Raw genomic sequence first — 21,591 nt, 5'->3', positions numbered from 1 at the left:
GGCTAATGCTGTGTTCCTCAGCTCAAACATTATAAGAAAATCAATGTGCCATGAATACCCGTTTTTTGGAACTTAGATTTTCCCTGACTGTCTAGCTTTTATTTGATTTGATCAATATATTTTCTGCATGCTTTCTATCTGGTTGTCATGCCCTGACCTTAGATCCGTTTTATGTCTCTATTTTGGTTTGGTCAGGGTGTGAGTTGGGGTGGGTATTMTATGTTCTATTATTTGTATTTCTATGTTTTGGCMGGGTAGGGTTCTCAATCAGGGACAGCTGTCTATCGTTGTCTCTGATTGAGAACCTACTTAGGTAGCCCTTTTTCCCACCTGTCTTTGTGGGAAGTTGACTTTGTTTTTGGCACATAGCGTTTAGCTTCACGGTTTGTTTTGTAGTGTTTATTGTTTTGTTCGGCGTCTTTTCTAATAAAAAAGAAAATGTACGCTCACCACGCTGCRCCTTGGTCTACTTCATTTGACGGCCGTGACACTGGTTTAGGTCATTTAAGTTGACACTCACTGAAACTACTGTTTTTCCATCCTGAAAATGACCCCTTACTGTACATGTCCTGCCTMATTTTTTTATACAGGAAAAAACCCTGTAATTATGTCCAATTACTGTAATTTCCTTCATATTAAAGAGAGAGTTTTGACAATGAAGCCCTTTATCTACTTCCCCAGAGTCGGCTGAACAGGAACAGCTAGAATGCTAATTGTTCCTGTCGACTTCCAGTCATTGCACTAATACTTCCTTCATACTGGACGCAAGAACATAACAATGGTATCCACAATGGTAATCTCTTACAGTTAGTGATATTCATAAATTAATTATTTTCACATACCCCCCCCCCCGACCAAAAAAAGTGTAATTCTAAAATAAAACATTGCGGACCGCCTGCACTACATCTGCTGACACTTGGAGGGCCACGGACTCCAGTTTGAAAACCCCTGCACTACAGCACAGGACATGCAGGCTGACAGAAAATATAGGTCAGGAGTATTTGATACAAATATTGTCATATTTGTCATTGCCAAAACTCAAGGTAAGTTGAGGTTTTCATTAGGCAAGCATGTCACACAGGCTGTAAACTCACACTCTGGGAAATATTTGAACTTAAGAGCTTGGTAGGTCACACTCCATCTCATTTCAACATTTAATAACATTATTTATTAACTCAGCTGCAGGAGGGTGATACACTAAACCAGTTAAAATCATTCTACCACTCCTCTGTTTATTGCTTTTAGTGCCATGATAATTTTTCTGCTCAGTCTGTGAGTAAAATAGTTATTGGAAAGCACAGTAGGCTACGAATTATTTTCACGACACTTTAAGATATTTACCGTAGGACGTTCTGTACACCCAGGAGTACTGTAGGCCTACAAAAGGTTATTCATTGAGGAGACAAATTCCAGGTGGGCCTATAGGTCTGGCAACATGTGAACATAACATTATAATCTCAATGTGTAATTGGATGCAGRCTTATCAACACACATGACCATTTAAAACCATCCTGCTAAGTTCTTCTCAACTACCTGCAGACAGTTTAGGTACTCTCTGAGGAGAAGGAGGATACACACACACACACACAGCAACTGAGAAATGGCAGCCGTGGACAAAGATGTGGCGGAGAAGTTTCTCGACAGCAACCCCGACTTCGCCAAAAAATACTATGACGCCAAGTTCCGCCCGAAGGTCATCTCTAACCTTTTTCAAGACAACATGACTTCCCAGGTGAATATCAGCAGCTTCCATGAGCTGAACATGGTGGAAGAGAGTGAGATCATATTTGACATGGTCAGAGACCTGCAGGACAACCTCCAGATGGAGAAGGCTTCAATTTCATGAAACATCTCAGCTTCGTGTTTTCGGTCAGAGAACCGGATGAGTAACGGCACGGCTGGCCACGAGACTCTTGAACGTGCACAAGGACGCCACCCTGGAGGAGTGCCTGGTCCAGCCGGATAGTGAGATAGTCTTTCCCATGGACATTGGCGTCGTGGGCCATGTGATCACCACCAAGAAGACTGTTAACATTCCAGATGTCTGACAGGTCAACATATAAAGCGATAGATCAATTGTGGAGGTAAGAACCTAATCAGGTAAGAACCTAATCGCCACTTTACAGTTGATCTCCCAATGTTTGTGTTATCTTATACAATTGGACATGTTTATTTCTATGAAATTTAGTAAACATGAAGTATTCCATCCCGCTATATAGATGAGAGCATTAGTACTGACGGATTCAGAGTCCTACTTGTCTACTGCCCCTAGATGGCAGCATAAGGCCATCATATTTGTAATACTAATTCCCTCAAAGCCAGGTCAATTTTTATTAGAGCCAATACATTTAACATTTGAAAATGATTGCCAAGCTTATTTTCATACTTGACATGTTTGTCACGTTACTACTTGTCCTCAGTGGATGGCCATCATTGTCCATACCTGTATTAAAATGATTTATGTGTTTGCTGTTTTCATATTAAACCATGCAGTGCCTTTGATTACAGATGCATTCTTAATATCCACATCTGGAACCTTGTTATTCACAAACACTCACAGATAATATATCCTTTATCAAATAATAACAAAGTAATACAGCCAAAGTATCATCATGATTAGACATGTTTTCCTGTCATAGACCTCAAAGGTAGCATTGCTTGTGAAATAGAGACATATGATTACTCAACTGATATCAAGGATTACAGAGTGTCCAACCACTGAGAGAGACTGCTCAGTTCACTCTGGTATAGTTGGCAGAATTATTTATGGTAATTAGGGAGAGGATGGTTCGAGCTCTGTGTCTTCCTTTTCCCTAGTGAAAGGCAGAGCCACCATCCCTGCGATATGTAAGTGTGGTGTGGGATTGCCACGGCAAGGCAGTCCCCTCCCCCACCAATCGGTTGTGCAGGGAGGCATGGCTGCTGGGTGTTACTGGGCCTGCAGGGGATAAAGCCCTTTAATCTCAGCTGAATTAGAGCGATCCTGGATTATTTCTAAAGGTCATAGCCCAAAGCCATTTTCCCCAAGTTAGCGTAATTGCAAGAGATCTCACCTTCATTCTATTCAAAATCACCTGTAATGTCCTTTCCTTTAATCCAGATGTTTTTCATCATGATACATATTCTCCAGTCAAGAATAGCTCACAATGACACTGAGAGAACAAACCATTCTTATCGTTAGATGATATGACAGCGAATTCATTTATTCCTGGACTAATATGAGTCTCCATAAAAGCATATTATGTTTTTAGCAATGTGTTAGTAGTGTTATYGAAGTGAGTTTTTACATAATCATATAATAATTTGACTTTTCATTTGACTTTGGCTCTAGGGATTCACTGTGACATGCAAGTTAAATGATCTCAACAATGGATTTATGGTCAAAAGTAACACATGTAACAAGATGGAGCACATTGACAGATGCKTGTTTATTAGTCTAAAAACTTTTCTCTGGATTACCCCTCAGAGCAGCTACTACAGTGACTTTGTGGACCAGATCCAAGAATACCAGAACAAAAGTGTCCTGGCTAACACATCATGAGCGGCAAGGATGTGGTGGCTTTTATGCTAGCTGTGAACAAGATTGGAGCTCCCCACTTCACTAAGCAGGATGAATAGGTAACCTCTCTAGCCCTACCCACTCCCCTCAGCAGCTGCGGACTGGGACCAAAAATCGGCCCTGGCATTTCTAACACACCCAGMCCATTATTTTCCTTGAGGCCCCCACACCAGCMCATTTTTTTTCACGAGGCCCCCACATTGTACCTTTTTTTCCCCCCTTGCGGCCCACATTATTAGCCAAATAATTATAACGTGCATAAACCCAAGTTAGACAGGCCCACTGGGCACAAAATGGACCGGCCAGTCTGCCGCTGCCCCTCAGCCTCCTTATGTTGACAGATTAAGCTCAGAAATACATCACTGCCTAAGTAAGACTGAATTTAGATTTTTTTGCACTTTACAGACTCTGTTGAAGTATCTCAACTATGTGAACTTGATCCTAAGAGTGTTCCATCTGAGCTACCATCACAATTGTGAGACCAGAAGGGGACAGGTAAGACCTCTCCAGATTATATTGATGATGAGGCCTGCTTATATTTCTTTATTACTAAATGATATGCTTTTCCTGCTTGACTCCTTAACTACACCTCCTCCCATCCTTATAGGTCCTGCTCTGGTCTGTCAGTAAAGTGTTTAAGGAGATCACAGATATTGAGAGACAGTTCCACAAGGACCTCTATACCATCAGGAATTTCCTCAACTGTGAACGCTGCTCTGTTGGCTTCTTGGACATGACCAAAACTAAGGTGAGGTTGGACCGGAAATTCGACCTACTAGCTACTAGCATGCCAATGTTCAGTAACCACTAACCGTTATCTTGTCATGTTAATTTGACCTTTTATGTTTACTTCAACATGTTGACTTAATGAGGGTTAATATGTTCCCCTTGTATTTAAGCGTGATTAAATGGGAGAGGTGCCTCAGTACGATGGACGCAAGACTCCTGATGGCAGAGTGAGTGACTAGTGACTAAACAGTACTGTAGACAAATCACCTGTACAGATCTGAGTCCATACACTGCTGTGCCCAATTATGTATTCATACATCAACTCATACAATCTGATTCTAATGACATGCAACTCATTTATCTCCAGGAAGTAAACTTCTACAAAGTGATTGACTACATTTTACATGGAAAAGAGGAGATCAAAGTTATACCGTGAGTAATTTCATCAGTGATGTAGAAAATCAAATTATATACCAGTACATTATCTTATAATATTTATGTGCAGCTTTTACACCCACAATTACTTTTGGGTGCATGTTTTACTGAATTTGATTTGGTACTTTTTGAAATTACACATCTATAAACTTCTTTCCTTGGAACTTTGAAGTAATAGTATCATATTATTATCTCCATCTCCCCCGTTCTTGTCAGGAACCCTGCTCCGGACCACTGGGCTCTTGCCAGTGGCCTGCACCACCTACGTGGCTAAGGAGGGACTGGTGAGCTGAGAAGCCTTCCCTTACTTACTGAAGAATGAATGCATCCAAAATGGCACCCTGTTCAATATGTAGTGCACTACTTATGACCAGGGTGCATAGGGATGGTAGTGTGTCATTCCCGGATGCAGCCCATGTCTTCTCTTCCCTGTACATGGTATCCATGGGCACCAGACAACCAGAAAGCCATTATAGTTAATTACGCAGCTGTCAAACGCACACAGCCTGGAAATGAAATGTACTCTTGCACTGAAATGATGGATAATTGCAATTTTGTGGACATTGTAATTAATCGTGCAGTGCTTTTCATCTGAGTGACCATGATCATCCTCTCCTCTCTTCCATATTTCCTCTTCTCCCCTCCAGATCTGTAACATTATGAACGCAGCCCAAGATGACTTCTTCAGCTTCCAAGTAAGATCAGATCTCTGTCTTGATTAGCTCAGTGCTGCCAAATGCACAAATAATTGTTGTTGTTTTTTTGTAACTATTTGTATTGGTATTCTTTCACAGGTACAGTGTCAACAATGATTGAAATACAGAATATTGCACATGTGATTTTATACATTCAAATATACCATGAAAAAATGCTTTTTGAAGGATGTAGGAATGTATATGCCCATACAAAAATATTTAATTCTTAAGTAACACTTTCATAACAAAACACGTAATAAACAACAACAAAGTTTTTAAAAAACACGGCTAGTCTTCAAAATGAATAGAACAATTATAATAATAAGTCAGTCTAATATTAAACCCTAACAAAGGTAAATCAATTAAATACAAAACTAGGCTAGGCAGTTTGCTGTGGAGTAGAGGGAAATTGCATAGTTAAAGAAAGGCTGCCACCTTCGGTAGAACRCCGTAGGGTATATCTTCTCCAATTTACTAAAGTGTAAGACATTTTTAATCCACACAAAATGAGGAGGAGAGGGTGATTTCCCCCGAAGTAAAATCAACCTTCTTGCCAACAAATAATGATGTTTTGGCAGTAGGAGCAAAAGGTACCTGTAATACTTCAGATATGGTATTAAAGATGGCAGACAGATAGTTATGTAGTGAAGGGCAAAACCAAAAAGTATGTATCAATAAAGGAGTAGCATGCCGACACCTGTCGCAAACAGGGTCGACGTCAGATCTTAGAGAGTCTGAGCTTGAATGCATCAATTAAAACAAATATGATCTCTGCTACTGAAGGGGCTATAGTCCTGTGGCCAAGTGGAGTATCATTGTAGTAGATAAATTGATACTGCTATTTCCAACACTTGGCAATGACTTATCCATACAAAGTATTTTAAATTTTAGTTCCAAGTCATGCATCGCTGAGAACTAACACATTCAATGTCAAGGATGTCAGGTTCAAGTCGTCAAATATTGTTTTTGTACTGCTGTGAACCCAATGCAAAGCCAATGACGTCAGATGGTTCCTGTTTCCTTGTCCTGTTCAGAAAGGGCCTGTAGTGTCACGCCCTGACCATAGAGAGCCATTGTTTCTCTATGGTGAAGTGGGTCAGGGTGTGACTGGGGGTGATCTAGTTTATTTATTTCTATGTGGTGTTCTAGTTTATTTTCTATGTTGGTGATTTGTATGATTCCCAATTAGAGGCAGCTGGTAATCGTTGTCTCTAATTGGGGATCATATTTAAGTAGCTGTTTTTCCCACCTGTGTTTATGGGATATTGTTTTGAGTTAGAGCACGTAGCACCTCTGTAGTCAAGGTTCGTTGTTAGTTTATTGTTTGTTGTTTGGTTTTGCTTTGCTAAGTTTCACTTTCTAATAAATTATGTGGAACTCAACATCTGATAATTATTCCAGCGATCGTGACATGTAGATACATCTGGCTTGACCATTAAGAACGTGCTGTCCCACCCCATTGTGAATAAGAAATAGTTGCAGTGGCCACCTTCTACAACAGGAAAGATGGGGAAACCCTTTGACGAGCAGGATGAAACTCTAATGGAGGTATGCAACTCTCAAGTGTTACTGAGGGGGAAGTAGAGCGAAGATACTGAGTCACCGCTGTATAAATAAACACAGGCCATTGACAGTATCTGCATTATTTATTGGTTGGAGTCAAGCCTCCTACTCTACTCTCATCCACTCTTACATTAGGGATAGTGCCAGTTAACGCATATTATAACTTTATAGAGCCTTTGAAATATTTATCAATAACATTGTAAGTTACAGTAATCAATTTTAAAATATAGCTTCCCAATCGTTATTGTACCACATCCCCCTCTCAAATCCCGTTTGATAGTGCCTGTGTATACTGATTTTGTGAACCAAGGTCTGAAATACAATAGTCTAACTCTATCGTTGGTCATTGCAGTCTCTTACCCAGTTCCTTGGCTGGTCTGTGCTCAACACAGACACCTATGACAAGTGGAACAAGCCGGAGAACAGGAAGGACATCTTCCAGGACATGGTGCTGTACCACATCAAGTGCAGGACGGATGAGACCCAGAATGTCTTGGTGGGTCAAGTTATTCACACACAGGTGGTGAAAAACAAATGTATAACATGGTAAATAGCCTGCCATACTAGATACAGAGTAATCAATCAATGGTGGAATGTTAGTTACCATCTGTGAGATTTGGACAGAGATTTTTACAGAAAAATAACCAAGGTTTTCAAGGAATCCAGAAATGGATTGATATAGCGTTATGTCATCCTAGGTGAACACTTATGGTGTTATTTGCTTTTAGAATACCAGGGCGAGGTATGGAAAGGAGCCACATGAGTGTGAGGATGCTGACCTGGAAGCAATCCTGGTAAACAACTATTCCAACTTCCATTTATTTTCTATTTGCCTCTTGTGTCGGCTGGCTGGCTGACTGGCTGGCTAGCTGCCTTGGTAGTCTACATAATGCACTTTGTTTCCCTGTTTCCATACAGTCTGAAGTTCTACTGCCCTCTACCAAGTCGGAGATCTTTGAGTTTCACTTCTGTGACTTTGAGCACAGTCATTTAGACCTGGTCAAGTTAGGCATTAAGATGTACTACGAGTTGGGTGTGGTGGACAAGTTCCACGTCCCCCGCGAGGTGAGACATCTCTGATGAAGCAGCATCTTGGCAAGAGTCTCTTGTTCCTACTGTTACCAAGTCATGTTTTTCCCATTATAGATGCATAGTTCTGCTCAATAATGTGTAATAAAGCAACGCTATACAATTCAGTCGTAACAATTGCATGACTAACATTTAATAACTAAATCATGACAGTTTATGCTGGTTATAGGTAATATGATCCCGATGTAGAAGATGTTAGCTACCCTGGTTACATTGGCTTTATGATATGTGTTTCTGCTATAACTAGCTGACCCATAACTATCCCTATGTATGTTCCTCTCAGACCCTCACCAGGTTCTGTTACTCTCTGAGTAAGGGCTACAGGCAGATCACCTACCACAACTGGAGTCGTGGCTTCAACGTGGGCCAGACCGTGTTCACTCGGCTCATGGTGAGTGCCTCCTCTCATCTACAGCTAACCAGCATTCTATTACAAAACGAGGAGTCCCAAATGGCACCCTATTCCCCAGGTACTTGTAGTACTTGTAGTGCACTCTATAGGGAAAAGGGTGCCCTTTGGGACGTATTAAGCCTTACATTACACAAACCCTCATGGATAAAAACATAACCTACATTATCGTACACATACCGTGGGTGATGATACCATGACAGTTGATACATGTAATACATCTTCAAGCTGTGGTGGCCAGGTGTAAGAGTCTATCTTTACTGCGTTGTGAACCTCCTGACACCAATACCCTCCTTCCATGTAATGTAACGAGTCATCCAAGCGTGACCCTTCCTCTCTCTGCAGTGTCCCTATAATGTATAATCACAGTAAATTCCTCAGATATTCATAACTCGCAGAGGAAGGAGGAGCAGAGAGGAGCGTCAAGCTCATTATCAGCAGCCCTGCGTGGCTGTGTAGCTTGGTGGGTCCATGCTTCATTGGTTCTAATGAGGCCTACAGAGCCAGGCGTCTCCATAGGAGCAGGCTGGGAGCGGCGTGGGGGTGGATAGGGTGTCACTGCAAGGACATTAATAAGAGGCGCAGGTGTGGCTCCGTACTGCCCCTGGGGGAAGCTCCATGAATCCTGGCCCTAACCTAATTTCTTGTATCATTAGACATGTGACCTAACCTAACTTTCTGTATCATTGCATTAGACAGGTGACCTGAAGCGTTACTACACAGACCTAGAGACCATGGCCATGGTAACAGCTGGCTTATGGCACGATATCGACCACAAAGGCACAAACAACCTCTACCAGATGAAGTAATGGAATGACTGTGTTCAAATAGTGTTTGTTGTCGTTCAATTACTTTGAATGTTTGATTTGAGCCTGTCTAGCGTACCAGAGTAAGCTAGAGTAAGTTCAATCAAGCGTAGCGTAAGTATTTGAAGGAAAACCAATACTATTTGAAYGCAGGTCTGCTGCCTACAGTGATACCTGGAAAAGTGTAGAGACAGCAACTGAGAAAGCAATGACTCGTTTCTTACCAATGGCTAATCTATCTTTGCAGTCGATCTCAATCTTCCTCTCCCTCCTCCTGTGTTTGTCAGGTCTGGAAACCCTCGTGCCAAGCTACACGGCTCCTCCATCTTGGAGAGACACCATCTGGAGATTGGGAAGACCCTGCTGAGAGATCTTGTGAGTGAGGTTGCCTCCCAAATGGCGCCCTATCTGTACATAGTGCACTAGTTTAGACAAGAGCCCATAGGGCTCCAGTCAAAAGTAGTGCGCTATATAATGAATAGGATTCTATTTGGGATGCAGCCTGAGCCTCTCTAGGTTCTGACCTGAGAGGGTTTGGTTTCTCCCTTGGAGAAGCTAGACTGTGAATGATAATTAGGCAACTTTCAGTGTTCACAATATCGCCGGACCATGAACTGTGGCTTCATACTTCCCTCTAGGAATTGGAATATTTGAATTATCCTAGGGCTTTGTTTGTTATTCCTTATTCATACATTTGATATATTATACACGTGTTGGTATTCCCGGATTCAACAAAAAAATTGAATACTTAAGTTATCACATTCAAACTTATCTTGGTACCTGTTTCAGGCCTTAAATATTTATCAGAATCTAAGTCGTGCTCAGCACGAGCATGTCATACATCTGATGGACATCGCCATCATCGCCACCGACCTCGCTCTCTACTTCAAGTGAGTGTATTGTATTTTTCAAATATGTTTTAAATGCATTGCCCCATAATACATACAGTACATACCTGAGGGCATAGAGATTGTCTGTTCGTCCCAAATGGCACCCTATTCCCTACATAGTGCACTTGTGTTGACCAGAACCTTATCGGCCATGATCAAAAATAATGCACTATATAGGGAATAGATACAGGGAATAGGGTGCCATTTGGGAGGCATCCTGCGTCATGGTAACTGAGGATGATTTTCTCCTGTCTGTAGGGAAATAACCATGTTCCAAAAGATCGTGGACCAATCGAAGACCTACGAGAGCTGGGATGATTGGACCAAGTACATGACGCAGGAGACCACTCGCAAGGCGATAGTCATGTAGGTGAATTTCCTAGCTGAGTAGTAGGCCTAAGCATATGAAGGTAGTTGTGCCCTATGGAGGAAACTATGGATGTCTTTGTATTATTTCACTTTTCAAACAAAACAGGGTAGACACTAAGACAAAACAGGGCAGAATCTAAGACAAAACAGGGCAGAATCTAAGACAAAACGGGGCAGAATCTAAGACAAAACGGGGCAGAATCTAAGACAAAACGGGGCAGAATCTAAGACAAAACGGGGCAGAATCTAAGACTAAACGGGGCAGAATCTAAGACTAAACGGGGCAGAATCTAAGACTAAAACGGGGCAGAGAATCTAAGACTCTAAACGGGCAGAATCTAAGACAAAACGGGGCAGAAATCTAAGACAAAGATAAACTATGGATGTCTTTGGCTACAGTCCAAGACCATATTGGACTCAAAACACAATCCGTCATCAATTATGTTTTCACTAAGGTGTGGGAGAAAGAATTGTACAACTGCTTTCCTAGAGACCTTCGAACTGTAGTACTACTCACACTCTATCTGTCCTCTACATACTCAGGGCTATGATGATGACGGCCTGTGATTTGTCTGCTGTCGCCAAACCATGGAGGATCCAGAGCAAGGTAATGCCTCATGTCCACCAAATGCATCAAACTCTTTGTGTTCCGGCAGAAGACATTCATTGTCAATGGAGTCGTCCCCAACGCTGCGTTGCGCTCTGTGTACTTCATGCGTTCAGTATTTCCACTCGTGCGTTGCTTTACTTTGCAGTGGTACAAACGGAAGTACACACACAGACTCCAACTAGCTAGCTTTTATCTAGTTGAAAAGTTAACATATATATATTTTAGTTAAGCATATATATATATCACCTTTAGTTAACCTCTAACTAGCCACAAACCCGGATCCGGGATCCCCCATCAAAAAAGCAACTAGCATAGCCTAGCCTAAAGCTACAGGGATATCATATAATCAAATGTTCATGAAATCACAAGTCCAAGACACCAGATGAAAGATACAGATCTTGTGAATCCAGCCATCATTTCCGATTTTTTAAATGTTTTACAGGGAAGACACAATATGTATTTCTATTAGCTAACCACCATAGCAAAAGACACAACTTTTTTTTCTCCACCATTTTTCCCTGCATAGGTAGCCATCACTAATTCGACCAAATAAAGATATAAATAGCCACTAACCAAGAAGAAACTTCATCAGATGACAGTCTGATAACATATTTATTGTTGTATAGCATATGTTTTGTTAGAAAAATGTGCATATTTCAGGTATAAATCACAGGTCTACATTGCAGCTGCAATCTGAAATAGCGTCGATGCATGCAGAATAATTACAGAGACCAACGTCAAATACCTAATTACTCATCATAAAACATTTCTGAAAAATACACAGCGTACAGCAACATCTTGTGAATCCAGCCAATATGTCAGATTTTTTAAGTGTTTTACAGCGAAAACACAATATAGCATTATATTAGCTTACCACAATAGCCAGAAACACAACCGCATTTACCAGCAGCAAATGTTAGCGATCGTAACAATCCAGCAAAAGATATATAATTTGACTAACCTTGATAAACTTCATCAGATGACAGTCCTGTAACATCATATTACACAATGCATATAGGTTTTGTTCGAAAATGTGCATATTTAGCAGCACAAATCGTGGTTATACAATGTGATCAGTAGCAAATTTCATGCATTTGGACGGCGCCATCTTGGAGAGGCACCTAATCTAATCGATAAATAATCGTAAACTTGACTAAAAAATACAGGTTGGACAGCAAATGAAAGATGCATTAGTTATTAATGCAACCGCTGTGTTAGATTTTTTAAATTAACGTTACTAACATACAGTGTGCGTTACAGCCAGACTAGTGCCGCAATTAATGGCGGACAAATCCTTTTACATTTTTCCACATAAATACGGAATAACATCATAAATAGCTCTTACTTTTGGACGAGCTTCCATCAGAATCTTGGGCAAGTTGTCCTTTGTCCAAAAGAATCGTTGCTCGGTTGTAAAACGTCCTCTTCAACTTTGGAACTAGCAGCTAACAATAGCTATGTGGCGCAGACATGCCCAAATCTTCAAAACGCAATACTAAGGAAATTCCGAAAATCGCAATATACTCGCATAAACTGATATAACTCGGTTTAAAATAACTTAGTTATGATGTTTCTAACACCTATATCGAATTAAATTACAGACGGATATATCTAAGGCCGATAACTGAGCATTTCAAAATACCATGCTGAGGTCCTGCTTTGCGTCATGACGAACGTCGAAAAGACTGCACCCCCCATGCCATGGCCTTTTATAAGGTCTGAGATCTGCCTAGAAATTCCATTCCAATTCTCATTGGTTACTGACATCCAGGGGAAGGCGCGTGCAGTTCATGTCGACCCATAGGATACATACAGAGCTTTAAACTGATCTGAGAACAGAGCCTCGTTTTCAGACCTTCGCAGTTCCTGTCATGAATTTCGCTGCAGAATGAGTTCTGTTTCACCCACAGACATAATTCAAACGGTTTTAGAAACTAGCGATTGTTTTCTATCCAATAGTAATAATAATATGCATATTGTACGAGCAAGAATTGAGTACGAGGCAGTTTAATTTGGGAACGATAAATGTCGAAGTTGAAACAGCACCCCCTATAGTGGCAAGAGGTTTAACCAAGTAGGCCAGTTGAGAACAAGTTCTCATTTACAACTGCGACCTGGCCAAGATAAAGCAAAGCAGTGCGACAAAAACAACAACACAGAGTTACACATAAACAAACGTACAGTCAATAACACAATAGAAAAATCTATGTACAGTGTGTGCAAATGTAGAAGAGTAGGGAGGTAAGGCAATAAATAGGCCATAGAGGCAAAATAATAGCAAATTAGCATTAACGCTGGAGTGATAGATGTGCAGATGATGATATGCAAGTACAGATGCTGGGGTGCAAAAGAGCAAGAGGGTAAGTAATAATATGGGGATGAGGTAGTTGGGTGTGCCATTTACAGATGGACTGTGTACAGCTGCAGTGATCGGTAAGCTGCTCTGACAGCTGATGCTTAAAGTTAGAGAGGGAGATATAAGACACCAGCTTCAGGGATTTTTGCAATTCGTTCCAGTCATTAGCAGCAGAAAACTGGAAGGAAAGGCGGGCAAAGGAAGTGTTGGCTTTGGGGGTGACCAGTGAAATATACCTGCTGGAGCGCGTGCTACAGGTGGGTGTTGCTATGGTGAGATAAAGAGGGGCTTTACCTAGCAAAGACTTATAGATGACCTGGAGCCAGTGGGTTTGATGACAAATATGTAGTGAGGGCCAGCCAACGAGAGCATACAGGTCACAGTGGTTGGTGGTATATGGGGCTTTGATAGACTACATCCAGTTTGCTGAGTAGAGTGGTGGAGGCTATTTTGTAAATGACATCGCCGAAGTCAAGGACCGGTAGAATAGTCAGTTTTACGAGGGTATGTTAGACAGCATGAGTGAAGGAGGCTTTGTTGTGAAATAGGAAGCTGATTCTAGATTTAATCTTGGATTGGAGATGCTTAATGTGAGTCTGGAAGGAGAGTTTACAGTCTAACCAGACACCTAGGTATTTGTAGTTGTCCACATATTCTAAGTCAGAACCATCCAGAGTAGTCATGCTAGTCGGGMRGGAAGGTGCGGGCAGCAATCAATTGAAGAGCATGTACTTAGTTTTACTAGCATTTAAAAGCAGTTGGAGGCCACGGAAGGACTGTTGTATGGCGTTGAAGCTCGTTGGAGGTTAGTTAGCACAGTGTCCAAAGAAGGGCCAGATGTATACAGAATGGTGTTGTCTGCATAGAGGTGGATCAGAGAATCACCAGCAGCAAGAGCGACATCATTGATATACACAGAGAAAAGAGTCGGCCCGAGAATTGAACCCTGTTGCACCCCCATAGAGACTGCCAGAGGACAACAGGCCCTTCGATTTGACACACTGAACTCTACCTGAGAAGTAGTTGGTGAACCAGGCGAGGCAGTCATTTGAGAAGCCAACGCAATTGAGTCTGCCGATAAGAATGCGGTGATTGACAGAGTCGAAAGCCTTGGCCAGGTCGACGAAGACGGCTGCACAGTACTGTCTTTTATCGATGGAGGTTATGATATCGTTTAGGACCTTGAGCGTGGCTGAGATGCACCCATGACCAGCTCGGAAACCAGACTGCGTAGTAGAGAAGGTACGGTGGGATTCGGAATGGTCGGTGATCTGTTTGTTAACTTGGCTTTCGAAGATTTTAGAAAGGCAGGGCAGGATGGATATAGGTCTATAACAGTTTGGGTCTAGAGTGTCTCCCCCTTTGAAGAGGGGGATGACCGCGGCAGCTTTCCAATCTTTGGGGATCTCAGACGATACGAAAGAGATTAAATAGGCTAGTAATAGGGGTTGCAACAATTTCGGCTGATTTTTTAGAAAGAGAGGGTCCAGACTGTATAGCCCAGCTGATTTGTAGGGATCCAGATTTTGCAGCTCTTTCAGAACATCAGCTGTCTGGATTTGGGTGAAGGAGAAGCAGGGGGGCTTGGGCAAGTTGCTGCAGGGGGTGCTGAAATGTTGGCCGGGGTAGCCAGGTGGAAAGCACGGCCCGCCATAGAAAAATGCTTATTGAAATTATAGATTATCGTAGATTTATCGGTGGTGACAGTGTTTCCTATCCTCAGTGCAGTGGGCAGCTGGGAGGAGGTGCTCTTATTCTCCATGGACTTTACAGTGTCCCAACATTTTTGGAATTAGTGCTACAGGATGCAAATTTATTTTTTGACAAAGCTTGCCTTAGCTTTCCTACACGTCAAGTATGGAAAATACAGGCTAGACATCCGGCAAAACAAAACACATATGTCTGGTGGACATGGGGGATTAACACAGATGTTTGAAGAATGAAGTCCTGCTGCTGTTCTCATATGGCAGCATAGTAACTGCAGAACTACTGTACACTGTTRCGCTCAGCAGAGGATGTGAGAGGAATGTGGAATATCCTTTCTGTAATGGCATTTTGCTCGTGAGGTCTGGATTGCATCAGGAGCAGGCCTTTCATACTACAGTATCTATGAAATCATAATAGAATATTTCCGTACTAACAAGAGTGCACAAACAAATGCACTCTTGTTGCTATGGACATCATCATACTGGAAGTTTCATATTTAGTGTTGTGTGTGTGACCATTCGTGTGGGCCTACAGGTGGCGCTGTCTGTGGCTGCAGAGTTCTGGGAGCAGGGTGACCTGGAGAGGACTGTGCTGGAGCAGCAGCCTATTGTAAGAACTGCATGGCGGGAGGGAGAGAGAGAGAGCATTCCCATTGGGCATGTGGTGATGTACTGCCTATTATGTAGTACACTGAGTCAGAAAGAGCGGTCACCACGGCCCAGTCAACTGGACCATATCCTGACTCACACCGTTTTACCCAGCCAGCTCCCTAGGAGTTTAATAGCATTTGTGTCAGAATGGGAAACTTTAGTTTTAGGTTTATTTGATTGCTTAAGCTGGAGTAAGTAGAGCCCAGTTGTTGTTTCAGTACATTTGCACTACTAATCCCATGATTCATATCTTTCCCCCCAGCCAATGATGGACAGGACTAAATCAGCTGATCTTCCCAAGATGCAGTGTGGTTTCATTGATTTTGTCTGCTTTTGTGATCAAGGTGAGTCCCTGCGTCTCTATTATGAATCAATAACTACTAGATGGCACTGAAGACCAAGCAAAATAGATCTAACTAGTATTTTGAACGGAATGTTTTCCCTCCCTCCTCATCTACCTCCCTCTTGTCTCACACCTCCCCTTCTTCCCCTTTTCTCCCCCCTCCCACCTCCTCTAGGAGTTCTCTCGTTTCCACGTGGCGATCACCCGCATGCTGGACCGCCTGCTTATCAACAGAAGGGAGTGGAACGCTCTGAAGGAGATGCACGAAGCCAAGGTGGCCGCTCTGGAGGAGGCCAAAGACGAGGTAGCCGTCGCCACCACCGCAGCCAAGCAGGGTAAGACACAAGACACAAGGGGACACACACACACACACAGCACCAAGAGACACAGAGACAGACACAGGAAAGACCAGGGATTTAGACTGTTGATATTAATTACACAGTGGAATTTATAACATTGGTGAAGAACCTCATTCATAGTAATGACCATATCATTAAGAGATGCTCCAAACGTCCTCTTCAGACATGGAGGAAACTACTAAGAGCAGCTATTTTTGGGGAATCCAAACATGGCAGACTACCTCTCAAAAACTTGGACTATCTCTGTTTGAAACAATGTAAAGCTTATGCTCTGGGGCTAATTACATTTAATCAATGTGAGATCAGGGCCCATATCCATAAAACTTCTCAGAGTAGGAGTGCTGATCTAGGATCCCTTTTAGATCATAATGAATACGAGTATATGGACAGGGAGGACCTGATCTCAGATCAGCGCTTCTAGTCTGTGACGCTTTGTGAATACGGACCCTGTACTCTAACCCTGTGTTGTTCCATCTCTCACACAGGAAGTGCAGCCGAAGCAGCCCCCCAGTCAAAGACCTGTGTTGTCAACTAGACTAGGGAGTTCCCAGTCCTGGACCAAAGTGACTATTCTTCTCAGCACCAAGACAGGATCTTTCAGTCCCTGTACCCGATATCGATTTACAAGAGCTGGTTAACATTAGCCTAGCATAGCTTTACAGTATACGGCACTGTGCTGTACACTGACCTATATATGGAAGGAATTGTATCAGGATCCACAGGATGGAGCAGGGTGTGGACAATGTCAAACACAGCCTATTCCTGTGCAATGAATGTGAATACTTAGGCATTTTAGTGGAATTTACAATGAACTGATTGTACTCGTTGATTAGGCAGTATGAAATTGACTTAGAAATATGGAATTCAGTTAGAATGAAGTGGGTGGGTATCATTTCCAATGGCTAAACATATGTAGACATATATCTTTGATTTCAACAGTGGTTATCCTATGGTTATTAATAATGTACATAAACCTGTAATTCAACTCTCTGCACTGGTCCCTCACTGCAGAATTAAGTCCACAGCATTAGCATCGTACACTCTGCGACGCAGCATCCTCCCTCAGGATATAGTGTGTGTGTTAACTGTCCCACTGGGGCCATACATTACAATCTTACAAAACACAGAACGATGCCCGTGAGGGTGGCAACCTAATTGAGCGCGTATAATGAACACTGATTGGAAGAGGGGATCAGAAGGCGGGTTTTCCTTTCCTGTAGCGAAGAGCCGTGCGTCACCACTATACACCACACAGCTACACACGCAGTAGTGAGCACACGCAAGCACTTTGCTAAGCACTGCATTGTAGTGTCGTCACTCGCGATGGTGACGCTGCTGCCTCGCTCTCTGTGTTTCACCAATAGGGGAGAGCTGCAGTCAGGGTTGCCCGTATAGGGCTGTGATGCTCAGTGATGCTCGTAAGTGTCTCGTCCTGACACAAGGGCAGCGTAGCCGTATAGAGGCTGAGGCTGCAGAGGAATGAGAGACATCCAGTTAAAGAATATCACACTGATATGTGAATCACAGGCAAGAAGAGCGGAAAACTGGCCAGTAGCTCCTTAAGATACATGTTAGTCAATTAGCAGACGCCCTTATCCAGAGCGACTAGGTTAAAGTGCCTTGCTCAAGGGCACATTGGCAGATTTTTCAACTTGTGAGCTCTGGGATTTGAACGAACGACCTTTCGGTTGCTGGCCCAACGCTCTTAACTGCTGGGCTACCTGCCGCCCTTAATCAGTCAGTGTGTCCGCCCGCCTGCTAGGCTAGCTAGATATGTCCCCTTAGCAAGAATAACGGCTCAGTGCTGACATAGACACTCCAAGGGACCCCACCTCCCCTTCCCCAAGCCACTGTATCAAAATAATGAATTATAGAATCATACCAAATATGCTTGTGTCAGATGAGATGTTACTCTTTGTAGAAAGCAGGGGGAATGGTAGGTAATTGCTTTACTCCGACATTGCTCATCCTAATATTTATATATTTCTTAAGTCTATTCTTTTACTTTAGATTTGTGTGTATTGTTGTGAATTGTTAGATGTTACTGTGCTGTTGGATAACATCCGCTGAATATGTGTATGTGACCAATAACATTTCATTTGAATTGATTTGCTGTGTAAGCCTTTAGCTAGAGAAATACCCTTTTGTTGCTTCCTTGTGTTGTAATTACTAGTTGACGCAGGTCAAGGATCAGTGGCCTAGTATGCATAGTGTCAATGCACTTTATGTATTGGCTCTGAATCAGCAACACATAAACAAGGACTGTAAAGATATGATTTCAACTATTTTAACTACTGCGATTGTGTGTTGTCTTGTCCTGGTGGTGTAACACCAAATCATAGTAGCACAGGGATACTTCAAAACCTGCTCTACTCTATTTGCTCCAGTACATGTGTACAGTCTCAACCATTGACACATCAATTAATGCCCAACTGATTGTATAATGTCCAAACCTTCACATGTTGTTCATTAGGGTTTTATTTTTTGGAGGCAAATCAATAAAATATGTACTTTATACAGTATATGAGGAACATTTCTACAGTTTAATAATGTAAACAATCTCTGAAGAGAAATGTATTCAGTTTAAAATGAAGCCATAGTCTTCATTTTGAAACTATTTACATGAATTAAAATATAATTTATAACATCAGATAATTTCAGTCTATAGATAAATGTATCTACGAAACTAGATTTTAACAATTCAAAAGTACTGAAATGCATTTTGTCTCCACATTCTGAAGACATCTGAAATCACACAAAACAGGGGGAAAAATACCATTAAAAGACATCCAAACTAAGTGGCGTATAAATAAAAAATAATAAACGTAAAATAAACCAACAGATGTAAAAATATAAAATCTTACTAGCAGTATTTACCGTTTACCAAAACTACATTAAAAAAGGAAATCATTTTGTGAATTTTGATAGTTATTAGATCAATAGCAATGAAAAAATCTAAACAAGAAAAACAACGTATGCCCTTTTATGTCCATTTTTCTTCCACCAAAGACCTGCCCACCGCTAGCTAGATTTTGACAGTTTGCAGCCTCCAAAGTGGCCATTGACATCACATTACCATTATGTTATCAGATGTTTTCTGTGTGTTGACAGAAAGCGCTCTGTCTGTTTGGGATACAAAATAACCTTTAATACACATGGCCATTTACATCCAGAGTACAGTGAACAGTGGTGATTCAAGGACCAGTATTGCACGAACTTTCTTTCTATAGGGCAAGTTTATTAACATGGTGAGTTTAAAGAGACATTTTCCAATGAAATAAAATCGGAAAACTTAAATATGTATTTGTGTGGACTATGTAGTTGGATAATGACAGTTAGAAAATCAATCTGACAAGGCTCTCCGAATTCGATTTAAAGCCAACGTCAAATATTGTTTTGGTCAACTTGCCTCAAGTTCATTTCTTGCCATTTTTTGAAATGAAGAATGGGAAGAATTGCATTCTGTTCTGACGAGGGTTACCTTTGGAAGGGGTTCAATTTGGATCATCTCTCAACCTAACAAATCCTAGGTTGACAGTAGTTGTTGAAATGTGCCGAAGTGCTCTGAAACACTGAGGAAAATGGTCAACATCAAAGTTTTCTATAAGAAAGTATATAATCATCTTAATATCTACACAAACACACAAATATATATTCATATGTATATATATTTATATACCTTTTATAATATGGCTGTATTGAAAAAAGTTGTAATAATAAAACACATTGGATTTGAAAGGAGATAAAACGGTAATATTAAAAGCTATAGTGATAGCTTTAGCTTCCCCCTATTTGTTTTAAGGCTCTCCTCGTGAGAAATCGTTTTGTTGTCATTCAATTCTACTGATGGAAGGACTTCACTGGCATCAAGTAGTCTGAAAATTCAACAGGGGCTAAAAAGCGCAGTGACTGTTTTCGTTCCCTCTCTCCAAAAATAGAGTCATACATGTTCACAAGTTGCCAATCATTATACGAGTGTCCACTGAATTTCAACAAGTTTAACAACCTGTCTACCAACAACGTGTGTCAGTAATAGGCCTAGCTCCTTTCATGAAAAGTTGTGAACAGATATTTCACTATTTGGGGCTTTATGTGCAATGGTATTATTGTTATACATGATTTTTTTGATGTATGGCATGACTGACCACATTATTATTATTTGTCATTTTATATATATATATATATATTAATATTTTTTTTAACAGCAGTTTTACAACGTACAGTACAGGATCAGTTTTCAAGGATTTATTTAAACAACCAACCACTGAAATAACCACTTCCAATCTTTGAGAAAGGCTGTCTCATAGATATATGTATTGCATCTCAATTGCGTAAAAAAAAGAAAAATCATCAAAAATATTGAAATCATTAAAAAAAGAAATTCAACTTTCTATAGCATATCTAAAGGGATACTTTATACAACAGTGTTTGACTTGTGTCAAGTCATTTTAAAATAAATTCCCTTCAGTTCAGTTACTCCCTGTATTGTTCAACCTTGCATCTTTAAACAGTTTATCCTTGCCAGTCTGATTTGCAATGGTGTCCCACCACCTTTATAATGCACATCTACAAATCGCTGTATAGACACAACGATACATTTCATGTTTACACTACGTATAGTGCTATATACACATTATATATCATATTTAATTTTTTATCATGTAAACCAGCACATTCTCTCACTTTTTAGTAGTATACATACTAAGCACAAATAGTTATTCAGCTTTTCTTCTTTTGATTAGCAAGTTTTTTTTAAATATGTTTTTTTATCAGTATGTATAGCACTAAATATTTTTCCTTTAGTAAACCTACTAGGGTAAGCCACGAAGGCACATCCTGATAGGATACTCTAACACTGAATAAGGCGTCTTTGTACTTAGTGTGCGCTCTAATAAAGTGGAAGGAGAATTCAGTGATGTAAACATTCAATTTCATGTGTGTTACAGAGGAGAAGATTAGATAAATGGAGAAGATTAGATAAATGGGGAAGAGAGAGAGAGAGAGAGAGAGAGAGAGAGAGAG

At 41.2% G+C, this 21,591-nt stretch overlaps 1 protein-coding gene and 1 pseudogene across 1 annotated transcript in view; one reads left to right on the top strand and one right to left on the bottom strand.

The window, feature by feature from the left end:
- Nucleotides 1–1,582: 1,582 nt before the first annotated feature.
- Nucleotides 1,583–18,587, top strand: LOC111965369 (rod cGMP-specific 3',5'-cyclic phosphodiesterase subunit alpha-like; annotated as a pseudogene).
- A 442-nt stretch (nt 18,588–19,029) lies between these two features.
- The window catches only part of LOC111965368 (peroxisome proliferator-activated receptor gamma coactivator 1-beta), an 18,857-nt gene continuing 16,295 nt past the window's right edge, over nt 19,030–21,591 (bottom strand). The window contains exon 9 of the mRNA XM_023989521.2: nt 19,030–21,591. This exon is cut by the window's right edge and continues 1,914 nt beyond it. The gene's annotated coding sequence lies outside the window, so the exon portion shown is untranslated.

Source organism: Salvelinus sp. IW2-2015, linkage group LG6.1 (genome assembly GCF_002910315.2).
Source record: "Salvelinus sp. IW2-2015 linkage group LG6.1, ASM291031v2, whole genome shotgun sequence".
NCBI classification, from domain to species: Eukaryota; Metazoa; Chordata; class Actinopteri; order Salmoniformes; family Salmonidae; genus Salvelinus; species Salvelinus sp. IW2-2015.
This window is presented reverse-complemented; position numbering and strand designations above follow the sequence as displayed.